General features: G+C 48.5%; 1 long non-coding RNA gene across 2 annotated transcripts; it reads right to left on the bottom strand.

The window, feature by feature from the left end:
• Positions 1–2,730: 2,730 nt before the first annotated feature.
• LOC109740190 (uncharacterized) lies at positions 2,731–14,573 on the bottom strand. Of its 2 annotated transcripts, XR_012202604.1 has the most exons (5): positions 14,356–14,573; positions 14,143–14,243; positions 6,301–6,466; positions 6,072–6,137; positions 2,731–5,257 (listed from the first exon to the last, which is right to left on the bottom strand). It is a non-coding gene; the product is annotated as an uncharacterized lncRNA (long non-coding RNA). The 2 variants fall into 2 exon arrangements; XR_002227243.4 differs by lacking the exon at positions 14,356–14,573 and having other exon boundaries at positions 6,301–6,469; positions 14,143–14,248.
• Between the last annotated feature and the right edge of the window lie 3,786 nt (positions 14,574–18,359).

Raw genomic sequence — 18,359 nt, 5'->3', positions numbered from 1 at the left:
TAAGGGCCTGTTTGGAATCTCTCCGATCTCAAACTCCGCTCCACGCTCTGAGGAAAAGTGGAGCTCGGTTTAAGCCACTCCGTCGAATTGTGCTACCGCTCCCTCCGCTCCGGGAGCTGCGGTTGTGGAGCGGAGAAGATCCGAACAGGTCCTAAATTTCAGAAAAAATGACAACAGCATGAACATGAACAATTCTAAGAGAAAAACAAAACCCAATTGCTCGTACTTTTTCAACTTTTGGCCATGTGCATGTTTTTCATGCACTCAGCTGTAAAAGAGAGACAAATACGTGAGCGCACATGCTTTGGTATCACGAAACAACACTCATTTCGGTTATAGACAATTGTATTAGGAAACTACACTCATTTCGGTTATACACAATGCAGACTATAAGTTGGCGACTATACTTCCGAAGAAAGACAAAATTTAAAATGTGGAGAACAAAGTAAAGAGGCAGTACATGGTATTGCAAGCAAGAAAACAGGAAGTAGTGCTACTAATTCAGCTTACATAAATAGCAAATGTAGCTTATGTAGAGCGGTGGTGAATCCATTATGAACAATAATTTAGATTTATGCATATAGTACTGCCAATTTTTTACAAAATCTGTAATTCGTACGATTTCCCTCCCCAACTATTATAGATGAGCATACTCGTACATAGGACTATTTTCAAATTATCTAAATTAGATCCACAGTAATAAAACATAGAGGCAACCTCAACAACAAAGAAAATATTAGAAATAAAGAGTACAAGTTAAAGAAGCCAGACGAATTAAACTTGACATCTAGTTCTGAAATTTTCATCATTCCATATTAGTCTAGATAGTTAGTTATTTTAGACAAACTAACTCCGCTAATGGATTAAAAAAACACAGAACCTTTTTACATAAGAATATACACTTCTGCTTCAGTAAACCCCCCTTAAACACATCGATGGCTGAGATTATCCATACCCCTTCATAATAAAGGGCAGGATGGTCTTTTTTTTAAAGTGCATCTTCTGCATGAAGACCTCCGATACATAGCCTGCGTACCATACAAGCTATTGTCGGTATGTTTTGCGCAAGGGCGGCTCACCTGGGCCGTCCCATTTATTGGTGCAGGGAGAAAATTCATTACAAAAAAGGATGGCGTTTGGATTCGAACCTGCATCCTCTATGTGATGAGTGCGCTGTGCTAGTCACTATGCCTTCAAACCTTTGGTGTTCAATTATCAACGCGAAAGTTTAAGAAACTTAATGTCCCAGTAAAACTTAAAACATGAGCTGAGAAAATTAAGATAAACCAAAGTGTGCGACAGGGAACAAACTTGGGACCTCGCGCAAGTTTACCATTTCGGTAGCCACTATACTAAATGAGATTTGGTGTCCAAAAAGGTAGCCCGGTCTATATGAACCATAAGCCGTGATATTATTTTTTTCAAATCCGATCTCATTTACTTTTTGGATTTTTTAGACACACAATCATTTAAAATCTGTGATTAAAAGAAACTAAGACATTTTGTGAAAATGTGAACGTTTTTTGGGAAATAGGAAATGAACAAAATTGAAAATGGTAACCTTTTTTGAAATTGTGAAAAACTTTTGGGAAACGCGACATTTTCAAATTTGTGATTCAAGAAAATAAAACATTTGTGAAAACGTGATTTTTTGGGAATCTCAAACATATTTTTTAGAAAGGAAAAAACATTGAAAAGTAGAACATTTCAAAAAACAGGAACAAAACTGAAAACACGAACATTTTAGAAAACTACAAACAATTTTTTTACAGTGCGGATAAAAAATAAACATGAAAAACAAGAAAAATAAAAAATAAAATAAAATACTAAAAGGGAAACCAGCCAGAAAAGCGATTTCGGAACCTTCTGAAAGGTTCCCAAAACCGGAGCCTTCTGCCTATCCGGACACCCTATGTTAAACATGGTCTAGTATTGGATATTCTTGAAATGAACCAACCTTTTGCAAGAAGGTGGGGATACCCATGGTAGGAATCCATGTCAGGTTTGAACGATTTCCGACTCAGTATGCAAGTTGTGACACGTCCTGTCATTTTATCGACCTTTTTTGACCGAGAAAACGCCAGAAAATGCAAAAATTATCAAAAACCAAAACAACTTGGCATGATGTCTTGAATTGATCATAGAAGGTCATGAAAAAAATTGAGGCCATTTCAAGGATGTGGAGAAACAACATGCTCTCAGATGAAGCCTTCTAGCATACCTAGACACCCTCCGTTAAACATCGTTTAGTTTTAGAAATTCTTGAATTGACCCCAAATTTTGCAAGGGCATGGCTATGGTAGGCATTCGTGCCAGGTTTGAACGAATTTTGACACCTTATGCAAGTTGCGACATGTCTGACCATTTTTTGACCGGGAAAACTCCAGGAAATGCAAAATTTGTCAAAAACCAAAATAATTTCGCATGGTGCCTTGAATTGGTCATACAAGGCATAGAAAAAAAAAATGGGGTCATTTGAAGGATATCGGGAAACATCGTGCTCTCAGACGAAGCCTTCTGGCCTAGCCGGACACCCTCCGTTGGACATGGTCTATGTTTGTACATCCTTCAAATGATCCCAAATCTTGCAAGTAGGTGGGAATGCCCATGGTAGGCATCCAGGCCAGATTTGAACGATTTCCAAAATCATACGCAAGTTGTGACACGTTCGGCCATTTATGAACTTTTTTGCCCGAGAAAACTCCAGAAAATGCAAAATTTGTCGAAAACTAAAACAACTTGGCACGGTGCCTTTAATTGGTCATATAAGCTCCTGGAAATAAATATTGGCGTCATTTCATGGATGCCAAAAAAATGTGCTCTCAAATGAAGATTTCTATCCTAGCCAACCACCCTCCGTTGAACATGGTGTTTTTTGGACATCCATGAAGTGACCCAAATTTCTAAAATCTGAACCATGATGGAAGCAAAATGTACAATTAGAGCGCCCAATTTTTACTGTGATTGGAAACGAGAATATTATATTACATTGGAATCATGTATCTATCTCATGGAAGCAAATTCTCTAACTTGGATATGATGGACGAAAATAATAATTATATGGATAATATTTTGTGTTAAGTCGATGCATATTTTAGTTCCTTGCAAAAAATAGAAGCATATTTTAGTTGCACCAGGAGTAAATTCTCGAATTGACTGAAACATGATTTCATTGTGTTGAAAACGCGTGTTGCCTCAAAGAAAATTTGGTATGCATCGGAAGCAAGCAAATTCCCCGTTCGAGATGTGATGAGATAAATAATTTTATCCAACACAAAACAACTTTTGGTTAAGTTCGAACATATTTTAAATTTGAAGCAATTTGATTAACTAAAGGAAGCACAAGGTGATGCCGGCGGAAGATAATTTAATATCCGTCTGATTTTAGTAGCATGTATGGCATACAAAATTTCATTGAACGTAATTTCCTAAAAAACAAAAGAGAAATAAACAGACTCTCAATTATACTCGCATGATTTTAGGAGCGCACTTAATTTCCGCTGGACAGTTTTAGGGAACAAATTGGAACCAATTCCGTTTGTTTGTGCAAACTATCTATGGAAAGCCACATTCTCAAGTCAAATCCAACCAGCCAAAGCTTTCTCATTAGTAGTCTGAGAAAATAAACAATAATAAGAGTAAAAGAAGTATTTATTTATAACAAGTGAGTTGTCCTAGTTGGTTATAGTAGGTGGAAATAAACCATAAGGTCTGGTGTTCAAATCCTACTCCATGCGCCTAATTTTTTAGGGTTAAAAAAAGAAAAGAAATGTGCCGCCCAGGAAGAGGGGTGTGTGTGGCGGGCGGATCGGCTGTGTACGTCAACGTACAGTACGTGTCACATACGAAAGATGGGTGTACGTTATGGTCAAATGACCATGTTGCCCTTTATACGGTTTGTGAGGGGGGGTCTACCGAAGCAAGTCTCAAGAATATAAGGTTTAATGGTTTAAAGTTTAAACATTTACTTCCTCAAATAGTCCAATACTAATTGCTCCAAACGTTAAGTGCTATCTTTCAATCCCCCCTTCCTGGTCAAGTGGTAGATCATCACACTAATACTGTTATAGGGCTCATAGCCTCATGCTAGAGACAAGCAAAAATTGTTCTGGGTAAATTCTCAGCAAACAACTGTGACATGCCACCTGAGCACTACTAATGAGGGGCTCCAGACCCCAGGCCCCCAATCACATTTCTGAAATTGAGTTCAGTAGCATGTCGTCATCCTCATGAGCACTCCCGTCCAGGTACATAAAGAAGGAAAACAGTGACACTTACATTAGGAAACACCTACAGGATCCATGTGTAGAGGTAGTGAAGCACTTGAAATTGGCACGAAAGACATAACTTCAGTGCTGGAAGAGCGGCAAGAAGCAATTGTTTTCAAGATCAAAATGCCAAACATAGAACTACACATGCAGAAAAAAAAACACTCCCATGTATTGCCAACACTACAGATACATAGCCAAAATAACTTATCTGGACGAGTCTATCATATGGCCATAGTATATAAGGATTCATGAGAGTTAAAGATATTTATACCTTTCGAAAATATAGGCGCCAGGTAGCTAAGCAAAAACTAAAAGGTTGCCTCCCATGATGCCTCTACTCCCTCGAAAAATGGATGGTGTACCATGAAATTCAACATAATGTCCAATTATTTTTTGTTAAAATCATGATTGTGTCTCTTTAGTTGTTTTGAGCACACTAAAACAAGATAAACTTTGCAGACAAACTATGACACCTGAAGACCTATACATGGCTTTTCAAGTCCACTTGGTAAGCTGGAAAGTTCTTACAAATGCTGAATTATTCATAAAATTGCATCTCTCCTATTCTACTCAAATAATATTTTGTATATATCATTGGTTTAAGAAGCTAGGCATCCAATTAGCCCCTACTGTCTCTCTTTGTGTATATCATTGCTCTATTTTATTTTAGATCATTATCACCATTAAAAATTGCTCCAAACATCGCAACTGAAAATGAAGAAATCGGAGAAAATCAGAGAAGGGTGACCTCACTGTCCATGGCTAAGCAAACTTGTGAGAGAGAAAAGCGTTGTTGGCGCCAAAAATTGAGGCGGCTGAGCCATGCCATGGTTCATATGATGGTTGGGTTTGAGGGGCATGGCATGCAGGAGACGGCATGGTACAGTAAGGCACCTGCATGGTTGGGAGCAGGACACACTATCGACCACATGCTGAGTCTTGGCTGCTCGATCCATCCCATTGCGGTTGTCGGTGCTGATAGAAAGCTAGATAAAAATTGTGAACAAAAATAAGTAAAAGCCCCGCTTCTGGACAAAGTAAAATAAGAACCTCTGCTACTGTAATGTACATCCATGCAACCCAAACTCTGAGAATACTCATAGCAACACTGATCGATAGTTCTCGAAAGAACATTCCAGATTTTAAACAACAACAGTCCATTAAGTATTAACGATATCTAGAATTGTAAGCTCATGATACTCCTACTACAGTATCTCACTACTAATTATATCCGAGCATTTATTCATAGATCATGCATGCTCATACTATTTAATATTTATATGTACAGAATTATGCTATATCTTTGTTAAATCAATGCCAATGCATGCACAACAAGTCTAAACTAAACAACATATATGATGCGTGAATTAAACGTAAACCAGCCAAGCCCCATGTGAAAGAAAACACTGAATTTGTAAATTGATGCATGAGAGAATTAACTGACCAATAGTTCTGTACATTCAGCAAGATATAGATGACAACATTCTATGAAAAGAAATCACACTGTCCTACAGAGCACAATCAAACCATTCCCAGTTCAGTTTAATATAAAAGTACTACACTAATAAAGGAGAGCTAGTTCTCACATAGGAATAAAATAAGATCAACCACGCGGGGTTCGACATTCATATAGATACATAAATATCTACGCAACATCACAGCACTTGCAAGGTAACTGTAAAGCATGCACATGCCGCATCATATAACTGTTTGAAACTTGAACGCCTTTTATTTCTGATTTATAACTGAATCCAGCTGTAAATATGTTACAACATTCAACGTAGAGTGCCAATTATATACCTCAGATGCAACAGAAGTTGTGTCCATTTTACTCTGCTCCTGTTTCTATGAAAAAATCATATGGCTCTGAAAAGAAAAATAGCAACGTTAAATGAATATTTTGGAAGTTTATCATACGAGTCATGTCAATAAGGACCATTAAAAGATTCTAAGCTTGCAATAATCTTTCAGCCCAAAATCACTATCTGGCTGCAAATAAGCATGAACATAGAAAGCGTCAGTTAGGCACCTGAAACGGCGAGCTTCACAAGAAGTTTCCGGCATACTGGTAAGCACAAACGCCGAGGAAGCGGTAGTCAGTTAGGCACCTGAATAAAATCAAGCTTCACAAGAAGTTTCCTCTATGCAAAATGTCTCTGAGCATCACACAATCATGTGTAAAGCATCTTCTGATCCTGCTATCGACAATGTGAGCTTGCTCAGCAGATTGCATCAAAACCTTTCTCAGTGATTAATAGGCTGGACAGAGCAATTGCCAAAGGTAGCACTTACGCAGAAAAGGAAATAAATGGAGAAAATGACATGAATTTCTTCAGCCTGAGCAAACACTACAAACAAATTCCAATAACACAGAGCAGTAATTGGTCCACATGGGAGCTTCATTAGGCAAGTAACCTAGCTAACAAATATTTATTGTGTCCAGCTAGTTCTAACTGAATTTAGCTTTCAGTTGGCATTTCCTCAAACAGTTAAGTGCACCTATTCGTATTTGGCTGTCAAAAATATAAACACGACATGCCTCAATTGTCAACGTGAAGGTGGACGGGCGAGAGCGTGGCAGGTGAGGAAAAGATGGCTCCTCTCCCTCCTCTCCCTTCGTCCCCCCGCTCCCCTCCTCCCCTGCCCTCGCCGTTGCCCATGGCTCCCCCGCCCTTCCCTCCTTCCCGCCGCCCCCTCCGTTGTCTGCGGGGCGGGTTGGTTCTCCTTGCTCTTCTGCGGCAGCGTCCTTCCCCGGCTCGCGTTTCTAGGCGCTGGGCGACGCGGAGGAGTCAGAGTCTGATTCGGAGGAGTGCGCTCCGTCGATGGTGGTGTCGGTGGTGCTGCCCATGCCGGCGTTGGGCCGCGCCCGGAAATTTGCTCCGGGTGGCCGGGGCCGACCGGTGTCGTTTCCCTCTGGGTCGTCGGGGTGGATGCGCGTTGGTCGGCGCCGGCGGTGTGCGGGTCGGGGCCCGGCTCCTTGCCCCGATCGTGGTCTCCTCGGTCCTTCCCCGTCCCCTGTGATGTTGGATTCGGTCGATGTGGCGTCTCCGGTCGCTGGCCCTGTTCGCCCTCCTCCTCTCCGGCCAGGGCCGGCGCCGGTGGCGGCGGTCGCGCCGGCGTGTGCGGGGGCGGTTGGTGGCCTAACCCTAGATCCGGTCTGCCCTGCGGTTGAGGTGGGCCTTGGTGGGCACTTGGGCCTGGTGGCGCCTGGTTCGATTCGGGCTGGGCCGCCCGGGCCCCCGGTTTTGTCGTCCCTCGAGTCTTCTTCCCCCCTTCCGTCTATGGGCCCAGGGCAGCTGGTTGTGGCCACTGCTTCGCGTCCGTCCCCTTCCCTGGCCTGCGGCCCCGTTTCGGCCCATTCGGCCCTTTCTGGCCTTGCCTGTTGTGGCTATATATGGGTGCGTCGCGGTGCCTCTCCCCCCTTCCTAGGGTTTCCTGCTTCCGCCGCCGATATCCGCAGGGCGCATCGCCCTATCCGCCATTTCTCCAGATCCGCTCCTTCCCCACCCCCTCTCCTCCTCTCCTCCGCTGAAGTGATCGCCATGGACAAATCTAGGGGTTCCTCCTCTGAGGCCCTTTCGGGCAGCAAGCGGGCCCGTGAAGCTTCACCGGGCAATGGGGTCGATCTGGCCTATGAGGCGGAGCTGCGGTCGAAGCTCGAATCTGAGCGGGCGGTGCGCGAGCGGTCGCGCGAGCGGGAGGATTGGGAGGCGGGGCCGGAGCGCTCCGTGGCCAGATCTGGGACGGCGCTCCCTGGATCTGGTGGTGCGGCGGGGTCGGGGCTGGATCCGTGGGAGGCCGCTGTTGCTTCGGCTGGCGGTGGCTCCTCCTCGTCGGCGCCGCGTCCCGCTCCGGCCAGGGGCCCGGTCCCTCCTCCTCGGCCACCCCCTCGCTCGTTTGTGGCTGGCGCTGCCTCTCGCTCGGGGCCGCGCTTCGGGCCTGGCTCTTCCTCTTCGCAGGCTGGGGAGCGACGTCCTCCTCCTTCTGCTCCAGGTGCCCCTTCTGCGATCCGTGGTGATGGCATCCTGCCGCCGCCGCCTCCCCCTCCCCGCCAGCATCCTGTTTCCTCGGGCCCTTCTCCGACCCTGACTTGCTTTGCCTGCCACCGCCCGAACCACTTCCAATCTAGATGCACTAACCCACCCTTCTGCCTCATTTTTCGCTCCGATGGTCATCTTACTGTGGACTGCCGTAACCGTACCAAGAGCCCCTCCTTCATACAGTTTGGCTTGGGTTTACCTGGATGCTCGTTCTTCGCTCTGGATGCTGATGTTCCTGTGGTGATGGCTGCGCCGTCCCTCTCTAACGCGGCCATCATCACGGTGTGTGGCCAGATGATTTCTCCGCAGACCCTCCTGGAAGGTTTGAAAATATGGGACAACGGTGGCTGGGACTGGCAGGTGCGCCAGCTTTCAGAGTATGAATTTGCAGTGGTTTTCCCCTCCAAGGACTGTCAAGGATGATCTCCTCGTGCACCAGTTTTACTCTCCCCCTGAACCAGCTTGTGGTATCTGTCAAAGCGGCTACTTGTGGTGCAAAGGCGGTGGGCCCTCTCAGCAAGATTTGGGTGCTAGTTGACGACTTGCCAGTTGGGCTTCGATCTGTGGAGTTCATGATGGCGTTTGGTAAGCTCATTGGCAAGCCTTTGGAAGTGGATTCGGAATCTTTGGGCAAGGTTGATCCGGTTCGTCTCAATGTATGATGCATCGACCCCGTCTGTGTTCATGGTTCCGTGGATGTTTTCCCATCTCCTGAGGGTGTGCGACTTCGGGTTCGGGTGGAGGGTGCTGAACCCCGTGTTCCACCTCCGCCTCCTCCTTCCAAGCCTTCGGACCAAGATGACATGCATGGGGATGGCTCGGCTGGGGGGCATAACCCAAGTGGAGGTACTGATCCGCGTTTTACTCAATCTGAATGGGATAAGTTGGATCCGGATGAACGTGAGCTGCTCAAGGACAATGCCCCTGCTCCTAACCCTCAGAAGGACCTGGCTTCCCGTGACGCTGCTGTTGGTAAGGGGACCCCATTCTCTGGTGTTTGTTCCAATGTGCCTACTCGCCCGCAGTCTCCGTCCTTCTCTGGGATTGAGGATCTTCCCACTTCCCCCCTGCGTTCCACCGAGCTCTCAACTAAGAAGAAGAAGAAGTCGTCGGTCCAGAAATTTTCGGCTAAGAGTCGGGCCTCCTCTACCTCCAAGCTTTCGGCGGCGGGTCTGGCTCGTCGGTTGGACAAGGATCTGGGCTCCGCCTCGGGGTCTGGCCCCGGGCCGGTGTCGCCGGTCCGGTGCTCCCTATGCTGCGATCTCCGGTGTACACGGCGCGGAAGGGCCGGCGCGTGCGCGATTCTGGCGTTTCGGTGGCGGTGCGGGCGGAACGGCGTGCCGCGGCCAGAGACCTCCCTCCTACAGGTTCGTCTGCCCAACCATCTCTCCCTGCCTCTCCTGTTCGCCTTGTTTTACCTGCATTATCAGATGATCATTTGTTGCATATCATGTCTGATATTGGGGTGGCTGCTAAACCGGGGATGGGCTCTCCCTCTCACCTTCTTTCTGTCATTAGGGCCAATGAGGCAGCCCAGGCTGCTATTGCTAAGGCCTTGGAGGCCGCGAATGTTGCTGGCCCTGCTGGTGCTCAGGGCCAGGCCGGGGGAATTGAGGCGACGAATGGTTGTGGCCAGTCGTCTGCCCCCTGCCATTGTTAAGCTCGGTCGTCCCAAGCGATCTAAGCCTTGTGTGGCCCCGTGCAGATCGAGTCTTCGTATTAAAAACCTTTCCTTCAAATGAGAGCTCTTCTGGAATATTCGTGGTTTCAGTGCTAGGGGGCGTCGTGACCAGATTCGTGACTTGGTTTGTGGTGAACATATTGACATTTTAGGGTTGGTCGAAACGTTTAAGGAATCATTTTCCCCTTCTGAACTTTCTGCGCTAGCTGGGATGGATAGGTTTGACTGGCACTTTCTCCCTGCTTGGGTCATTCTGGGGGTATCTTGATTGGGTCCAAGCGGGACGTGTTTGATTTCATTGCTTTTGATCATGGCATCTTTTGGGCTAGCTGTGTGGTTCATCATCGTCAGCTGAACACTTTGTGGGAATTTATGGTGGTATACGGCCCCGCGGATCACACGCTTGCTCCTCTTTTTTTGGATGAACTTTCGATTAAGATTGAAGCATGTAATATTCCTCTTTTAATTGGGGGTGATTTCAATTTGTTACATTCTCCGGCCGACAAGAACAGTCCTAATTTCTCTTGGCCTCTTGCCAATGCTTTTAATGATTTCATTAGTAATTGCGCGCTTCGTGAGCTCCCTAGGGTGGGGGCGCGGTTCACTTGGTCTAACCATCAATCCTCACCTGTCCGGTCGGTGCTGGATAGGGTATTTGTTTCTGACCAGTGGGATTCGTTGTTTCCCCGCGCGTTGCTTAAGGCCAGGCCTGCCATTGGCTCTGATCATGTTCCCCTGATCCTGGATGCCGGTATACTTTCCCTCGTTTCTCCCTCCCGTTTCCAGTTTGATGCTTCTTGGCTTGTTGTTGAGGGTTTTTGTGACATGATGGTTTCTAAGATCTCTAATCTTCTCTCTTCTCCTCATCACTCCTTTGGTCCCATGGATGATTGGCACAAGTTGTCTTATGAGCTTCGTAAATTCTTGAGGTGGTGGTCTCGGAACAGGGCGGCCGAGCTTCGTAGAGACAAAGATTCCCTTGAATCTCAAATCCGGGATTTGGACCAATCTGCTGACACATCTGGGCTCTCCGCCTCTCAGTGGGCTACTCGATACTCCCTGGAAGACGCTTTGATGCTGCTTCACCAACAGTCAGAAATTTACTGGCGCCAACGAGGTGCCCTCAACTGGACCTTGAAGGGTGATGCTATGACGGCATATTTCTTTGCGATCGCGAATGGCAGACGCCACAGATGTTTCATTAACACTCTGTTGATTGACGGCGTTAGAATTTCGGACCAGTCCCTCATCATGAATCACATTGTTAGCTTCTATTCCAATCTACTCGGCTCTAAGCCGGATCCTGGGCTTGACCTCTGCTCTGGTTTCTAGGATGAGGGTTCTAAGATCTCTCCGGGCAAAAATTCGGGCCTGATGGTCCCCTTATCTGACGAACAGATCTGGCAGGTGATTAGCTCGGCTAACCCAAATGCTGCTTCCGGCCCCGATGGTTTTTCTATCCCCTTCTTTAAAAAATTCTGGCCGCAGTTGCGGGCTCTCATTTGTACAATTATCCAAGGGTTCTGGTTGGGTACGGTGGATATCTCTCGCCTTAACTACGCTGTCATTACCCTTATTCCTAAAGTCAAGGGCGCGGACTTGATCTCGCAATTTAGGCCGATTGCCCTTATTAATAACTTCGCTAAGTTTCCGGCCAAAGGGTTAGCCACTCGCCTCTCCCCCATTGCCCACCGTACCATCAGCCTTTTCAGTCGGCTTTCATTAAGGGACGTTTCATTCTGGACGGGGTTCTTTGCTTGCATGAAATCGTTCATGACCTTAAGATTCGCAAGTCGAAAGCGGTGATTCTTAAACTAGACTTTGAGAAGGCCTATGATTCGGTGAGTTGGCCTTTTTTACGTAGTTTTATTGGCCAAAGGATTTGAGGGGCCCCTTGTCCATAGAATTATGCAGTTGGTCTCGGGAGGCCACACTGTCATCAATATTAATGGTCAGGTTAGCAAATTCTTTGCCAATGGTAGGGGCCTACGGGAAGGCGACCCTGCCTCTCCCATCCTATTCAATTTTGTTGCGGATGCTTTATCTCGCCTGCTCTCCAGGGCAGCTACTTGTGGGCACATTACTCCGGTTAGTTCTAATCTCATCCCCCATGGTCTGACCCATCTCCAATACGCGGACGATACTATTATTATGGTTGAGCTGAATGAGGCCTGCCTTGCCCACCTCAAGTTTATTTTATTATGCTTTGAGGCGATGTCGGGGCTTAAGATTAACTTCGCCAAAAGCGAAGTGGTTGTTACTGGTGTGGACGAGTCGGAAGCCGTGCGAGTGGCCCACCTTCTCAACTGTAAGCTGGGCTCCTATCCGTTCAAGTACTTGGGTTGCCTATTTCCCCGGACGTGCTTCATGCCAAAGATTTTGCCCTGGTAGTCACAAAGGTGGGGAACAGGGTCCTTCCCTGGCGGGGTAGATATAATACGAATGCGGGTAAAGTGGCTCTAATTAATGCTTGCCTCTCCTCCCTCCCCATGTTTCTTATGGGCTTCTATCTCTTGTCGGCTGGGATTCATGCTGGTTTTGATAAACACCGTGGGGCGTTTTACTGGAATGCAGCGAACAATCGTCGCAAATATCGCTTCGTCAAATGGAAATTGATGTGTAGGCCCAAAAACCTTGGGTGGTTAGGGATTCTTAATACCTCCATCATGAATCAATGCTTGATGATTAAATGGTGGTGGAAGATTATGAGCGCTCAGGATCAACCCCTCTGGCTGTCGATCCTTAAGGCTAAATATTTTCCGTCCTCGAGCCCGATGTTTGCACTGCCGCGTGGTGGCTCTCAGTTTTGGAAGTCTCTGGTCAAAGTTAGACCTGTTTTTCAATCTTTCGTTAAGTTTGTTGTTGGGGACGGATCCTCGATTAGGTTTTGGCTAGATTGGTGGTGTGGAGATTCACCTCTCTCGGTGACCTTCCCTACCCTTTTCTCTTACTGCTCTGATCCTAATATTTCTATTGCGAAGCTAGCTTCCCAGAGGTGGAACCTGGCCTTTCGTCGCTCCCTGTCGCCTGTAGAGTTTGAAGATTGGCAACGTCTTACTGCCCTCTTCCCTACGCTCTCGACGGTCAGGGATTCGGTGCTCTGGCCGCTTTCTGCCTCTGGGCGTTTTTCTGTTAAATCTCTATACTCTAAGCTTGTTGGTGGCTTGCCTACCAATCGTTTCTCCCAAATTTGGAAGGCCCGTATTCCCCCTAAGATTAAAATTTTCTTGTGGCAAGCTTTCCAAGGCCGGTTGCCCTCGGCTGATCAAATTCGTAAGAGAAATGGGCTGGGCTCCCAGTTTTGTGCCCTTTGCGGTGATGTGGAAGACACGGAACATATCTTTTTTCACTGTCACCTGGCTAAGCTCATTTGGAGTTGCGTGCGGGATTGGCTACGTGTCTCTTGGGCCCCTGCTTCCTTTGCCGAGTTGCGCAACTTGGCTTCCAACCTTTCCGGCGTATCTAGGCGCATCTTTTGGGTGGGCTTGGGTGCTTTATGCTAGTCCCTGCGGGCAACTAGGAACAAATTTACTATCGAGCACGTGTTTCCGGCTAAACCGGCTGACTGCTTATTTAAATCGTGTGCTTTCCTGCAGCAGTGGAAATCATTAACTAAGGTCGACGACCAAGAGGCGCTCTCTATGCTGATCTATAAAATCCGGACTACGGCGTCTCAGTTATGCAGACAAGAGCAGGATGCTTAATTGCTTCTTTTGGGCCGGATGCTTTAGCTTTAGTTGGATCTTTCTCTTCCGGCCTGCGTGCCGTGTACTGGCGAGGGAGCCATGTACTTGACTTTATCTTCTGTCGTCTCGCCCGTCGGTGGGGCTTGGGTGTGTTTGATACTTATTTGTGATGTTGTTGCTACCTGCCTTATGGCTTTATTTATAAAGTCGGGCGTATGCCTTTTCTCTAAAAAAAATATAAACACCAAACATGCCGTCATCGTTATGCAATTCAAGGATGTCGATGAATCGAACATGAAATATTTAGAGCATGGAATAGGAAACAGCACACCGAACAAAATAAAACATATTTTTTCTTACAAATAAGTTGTCATGGCGTTACATAGATCTGGCTATCAGCAAACTCTACCACCTCCGACCCTGCAAAACACCACCATATCATTCAGATGGACAGAGAGACGCACCCGTAGGTTGAGCAGCGCCATCGGTACGGCTAGCTGCGACACTGACGGGCCAGGGATGGAGGCAGTAGATCTCGGACCACCGCCATCCGTCCTTCTGCCGCCTTGAGCAACGAAGAGAGTTGAGGGTCGACGCGGTGGTCGACGCAAGCATGACGGCGTGAGACGGTGAGAGGAGCACCAGCAGAGAAGGGAATGGAGGGTCGCAGCAGCAACCTGCACACCTCCTGTGGAGTACGGAGAGGAGGCAAAGACGGCAGGCCGGCCTAGCTGCTCCCCACCGCCGGCCTCTCGACCCTCCCCAGCTCCTCCATCCCAGCGAGAAGACCTGACCTCCTCAACCCTAGGTCATGGTGATGCGAGGAGGAGGGGTGGAGAAGGCGGGAGAGGCTGTGGGATTTTGGGGAACGGGGGCTAGGGTTCGTGTGGCGGCTGGTGCGGGGGTGAGACGAGGGCGAGGGATTGGCTGCGTTGCGCGCGGTGCGGATTGGCCAAAGCCTCCTGCACGCGGGATTGGCGAACCCAGCCAATGAGCGCGCCACCCGAGCCCACCCGTCATTGGTCAGAAAAAACAACCGGAAGGTCAAAAATCAGTTTTGACTACTGGGAAAATCCAACGACTCAGATGCGCCAGAAGACAGATCCGATGGCCATCGAAGCCCAAATCGGGGGGAGCATACCAGCCCACAAGGGGCTAGCTCGCCCTCCACCCCTGCCCACGCACCAAAGAGGGAGCGAAGGAAGGGGGAGGCGCCCTAAGGCAGCCAACCCCCCTTTCCTTTCCCATGTTCAAATATGGAATGGGGGCGCGGCTAGGCAGGCATCTAGAGCAGCCGACAGCCACTTGGGGGCGCCCTAGGGCTGCCCCTCTTCCCCCTTCACCTATATATATGTGTGGAGGGAGAGGGGCAACACACACCACGATTCCCTAGCCGTGTGCGGCGCCCCTCTCCCTCTAGTTTGTTCTCGGTCATAATTTTCGTAGTGCTCGGCGAAGCCCTGCGGAAATAGTTGCATCACCACCATCACCACGCCGTTGTGCTGTCGGAACTCATCTACTACTTCGTCCGTCTCGCTGGATTAAGAAGGCGAAGACGTCATCGAGCTGAACATGGGCTGAACGCGGAGGTGCCTTACGTTCAGTACTTGATCGGGCGGATTATGAAGGTGTACGACTACATCAACCTTATTGATAAACGCTTTCGCTAAATGGTCTACGAGGGTACGTAGACATACTCTCCCCTCTCGTAGCTATGCATATCCATGAATAGATCTTGCGTGTGCGTATAATTTTTTTGTTTTCCATGCAACGTTCCCTAACACAAGGGTATGTAGACACCACCCCCCTCTCGTTGTTATACATCTCCTGGATTAGATCTTGGGTGTGCGTAGGAATTTTTTTGATTTTCATGCTCCGTTCCCATCAGTGGCATCATGAGCTAGGTCTATGCGCAGATGTATTGTAACGCCCGGATAATTAAGCTACAGTAATCCCACGCTAATGATGCCACGTCACCACGGTTACTGTTGTTAACCTCGCGATGATTCGAAACCGTTTCAAAATTTAAATTCAAATTAATGTCAATAATAAAAGTTTTCAAAAATTTAAACAAAAATGTTCGGTGGGTGCCAGATACTGCACTGATAATTATTGTGGAGAAAACATATTTTTAGAAAATGCCTAACTATTTTAAAATGATGTAAAACAGAAAAGAAAGTAAATAAAAAAAGAAAATGCAACAGAGAAAACAAACAGAAAAAAAAGGAGGAACCCCCTCCCCCCACTGGACCCTGGCCCAACAGCCCCCCCTGCTGGACCGCGGCCCAGCTGGCCATCGGGCCAACCAGGCCGGCCCAGGTCGGCCCCCACTCCTCTCCCTTATCCACTCCTCCCCCCACTCCCCACCGACAGCCCCCCCACTCCCCCCGAAATATCCCCCTCTCCCCCGATCGGGATCGAGGAGGAGGCGCTCGACCCCGCCGCCCCTGGTCCTCTCCGCCGCCGCCAGGAGCCCGCGCCGCCTCGCCCTCGCCGGAGCTTCCCCACCGGCCTGTTCCCACGTCGCCGTCGTCCCCGTCGACCCCCTCAACCCCCGCTGCCCCGTCCCTACACCCCCCGGTGAGGCCACGGCCTCCACGCCCCTCCTCTCCTTCCCTCGCCCCGCCGCGCGGCCCGCGCCGTTGCCTCGCGCCCGTGGCTGCGCGCGAGCTCGCGCTCCCGCAGCCCCACCCCCCGTCGTGCACCGCCCGCGCCCGCCCTATGCTCGCATCGTCCATGCACCGACCCCGTCGTCGGGCCCCTGCCCGCCACCGCCTCCCATCGCCACTGCCCCGCCGCGGCTCTGCTTCGCCCGCGCCACCCCCGCTCGTGCAGACGGGCGGCTACCGCCGGCGCCCTCCCACTCGCCGACCGCGCCAGCGTCCGCCTCTGCCTGCCGCACTCGGCCGCCGTCGCCCAGCCGCCTCGTTGGTCACGCCCACGGTGGCCTCGCCCCTCTGCACCACCTCCGGCGGCTGGCCCCGCACCACCGCGGCCTCGCCCCGCTCCGGCCATGGCCGGCGCCGTGCCCCTGGGCGTGCGCCCGAACGGGGCGCGCCCGTAACCCGCACCCGCATCGCCCCCTGGGCCACTGCCAGGTGGGCCTCGCCCCCCCTGAGCCACTGCCCCTGGTCCCGAACCCTGTGGGCCTATGACAAACAGGGCCCAGCCCAGAGAACGTGTTAAAAAAACGAAATGATAAAAAAAAAACAATAAAAACAATAAACTAGTTAATAAAAATTAATAAATAAATAAATAAAAATAAAATTAATAATAAAACAAATAATAAAAATAAATTTAATTAATTAATTAACTAAATTAATTAAGTTAATTAATCCTGTTTAAATTAATCTAATTAATTAGTTAATTTAATTAAACAGTAATTATTTAGCTAACCCTAATTAACCTAATCAGATAATGACAGGTGGGTCCCACTGGACCCACATGTCAGTTTGACTTAGTCAACCCCAGTTGACTGCTGATGTCAGCATGACATCATGCTAATGTCATAAATCCATTTTTGAATTAAATTAAATAATTAATTAAATTCCAGAAATTAATAAAATCTTTAGAAAATCATATCTTTTAATCCGTAACTCGGATTAAAATATTTTCAACATGAAAGTTGCTCAGAACGACGAGACGAATCCGGATACGCAGTCCGTTCGTCTACCACACCTCCCTAACCTATCGAACTCGCAACTTTCCCCCTCCGGTCCATCTGTCCGAAAACGCAAAACATCGGGAATACTTTCCTGGATGTTCCCCCCCTTTGCCGGTACCACCTACTGTCGCGTTAGGACACACCTAGTACCGCTCGTTGTCATGTCACGCATCGTCATGCTTATGTTTGCATTGTATTTACTGTTTCTTCCCCCTCTTCTCTCCGGTAGACTACGAGACCGACACTGCTGCTGCCCAGTTCGACTACGGAGTTGACGACCCCTCCTACTTGCCAGAGCAACCAGGCAAGCCCCCCTTGATCACCAGATATCGCCTATTTTTCTCTATACTGCTTGCATTAGAGTAGTGTAGCATGTTACTGCTTTCCGATATCCTATCCTGATGCATAGCCTATCCTTGCTACTACTGATGTTACCTTTACCTGCAATCCTACATGCTTAGTATAGGATGCTAGGTTTCCATCTGTGGCCCTACATTCCTGTCCGTTTGCTGTGCTATACTATCGGGCCGTGATCACCTGGGCCGTGATCACGGGTATATACTTATATACTATATACATGACACATGTGATGACTAAAGTCGGGTCGGCTCGTAGGAGTACCCGCAAGTGGATCTTTGTGGCGGAGCGACAGGGCAGGTTGAGACCACCCAGGAGAGAGGTGGGCCTGGCCCTGGTCGGCGTTCGCGGATACTTAACACGCTTAACGAGATCTTGGTATTTGATCTGAGTCTGGCCATTTGGTCTATACGCACTAACCATCTACGCGGGAGTAGTTATGGGTATCCCGGCGTCGTGGTATCAGCCGAAGCCTTCGTGACGTCAGCGACTGAGTGGCGCGCGCCGTGTTGGACCGCTTTGACGTAACCGCCGTGATCGTGTGGGTTGCTAGGTCTGCTCGCGGCCGCGTTCGCAACGTGCAGGTGTGCATAGGGCGATGGGCCTAGACCCCTGCGCGCTTAGGATTAGACCGGCGTGCTGACCTCTCTGTTGTGCTTA

Source organism: Aegilops tauschii, chromosome 2 (genome assembly GCF_002575655.3).
Source record: "Aegilops tauschii subsp. strangulata cultivar AL8/78 chromosome 2, Aet v6.0, whole genome shotgun sequence".
NCBI lineage: Eukaryota > Viridiplantae > Streptophyta > Magnoliopsida > Poales > Poaceae > Aegilops > Aegilops tauschii.
The sequence above is the reverse complement of the archived record's forward strand: the minus strand, read 5'-3'. Positions and strand labels throughout refer to the sequence as shown.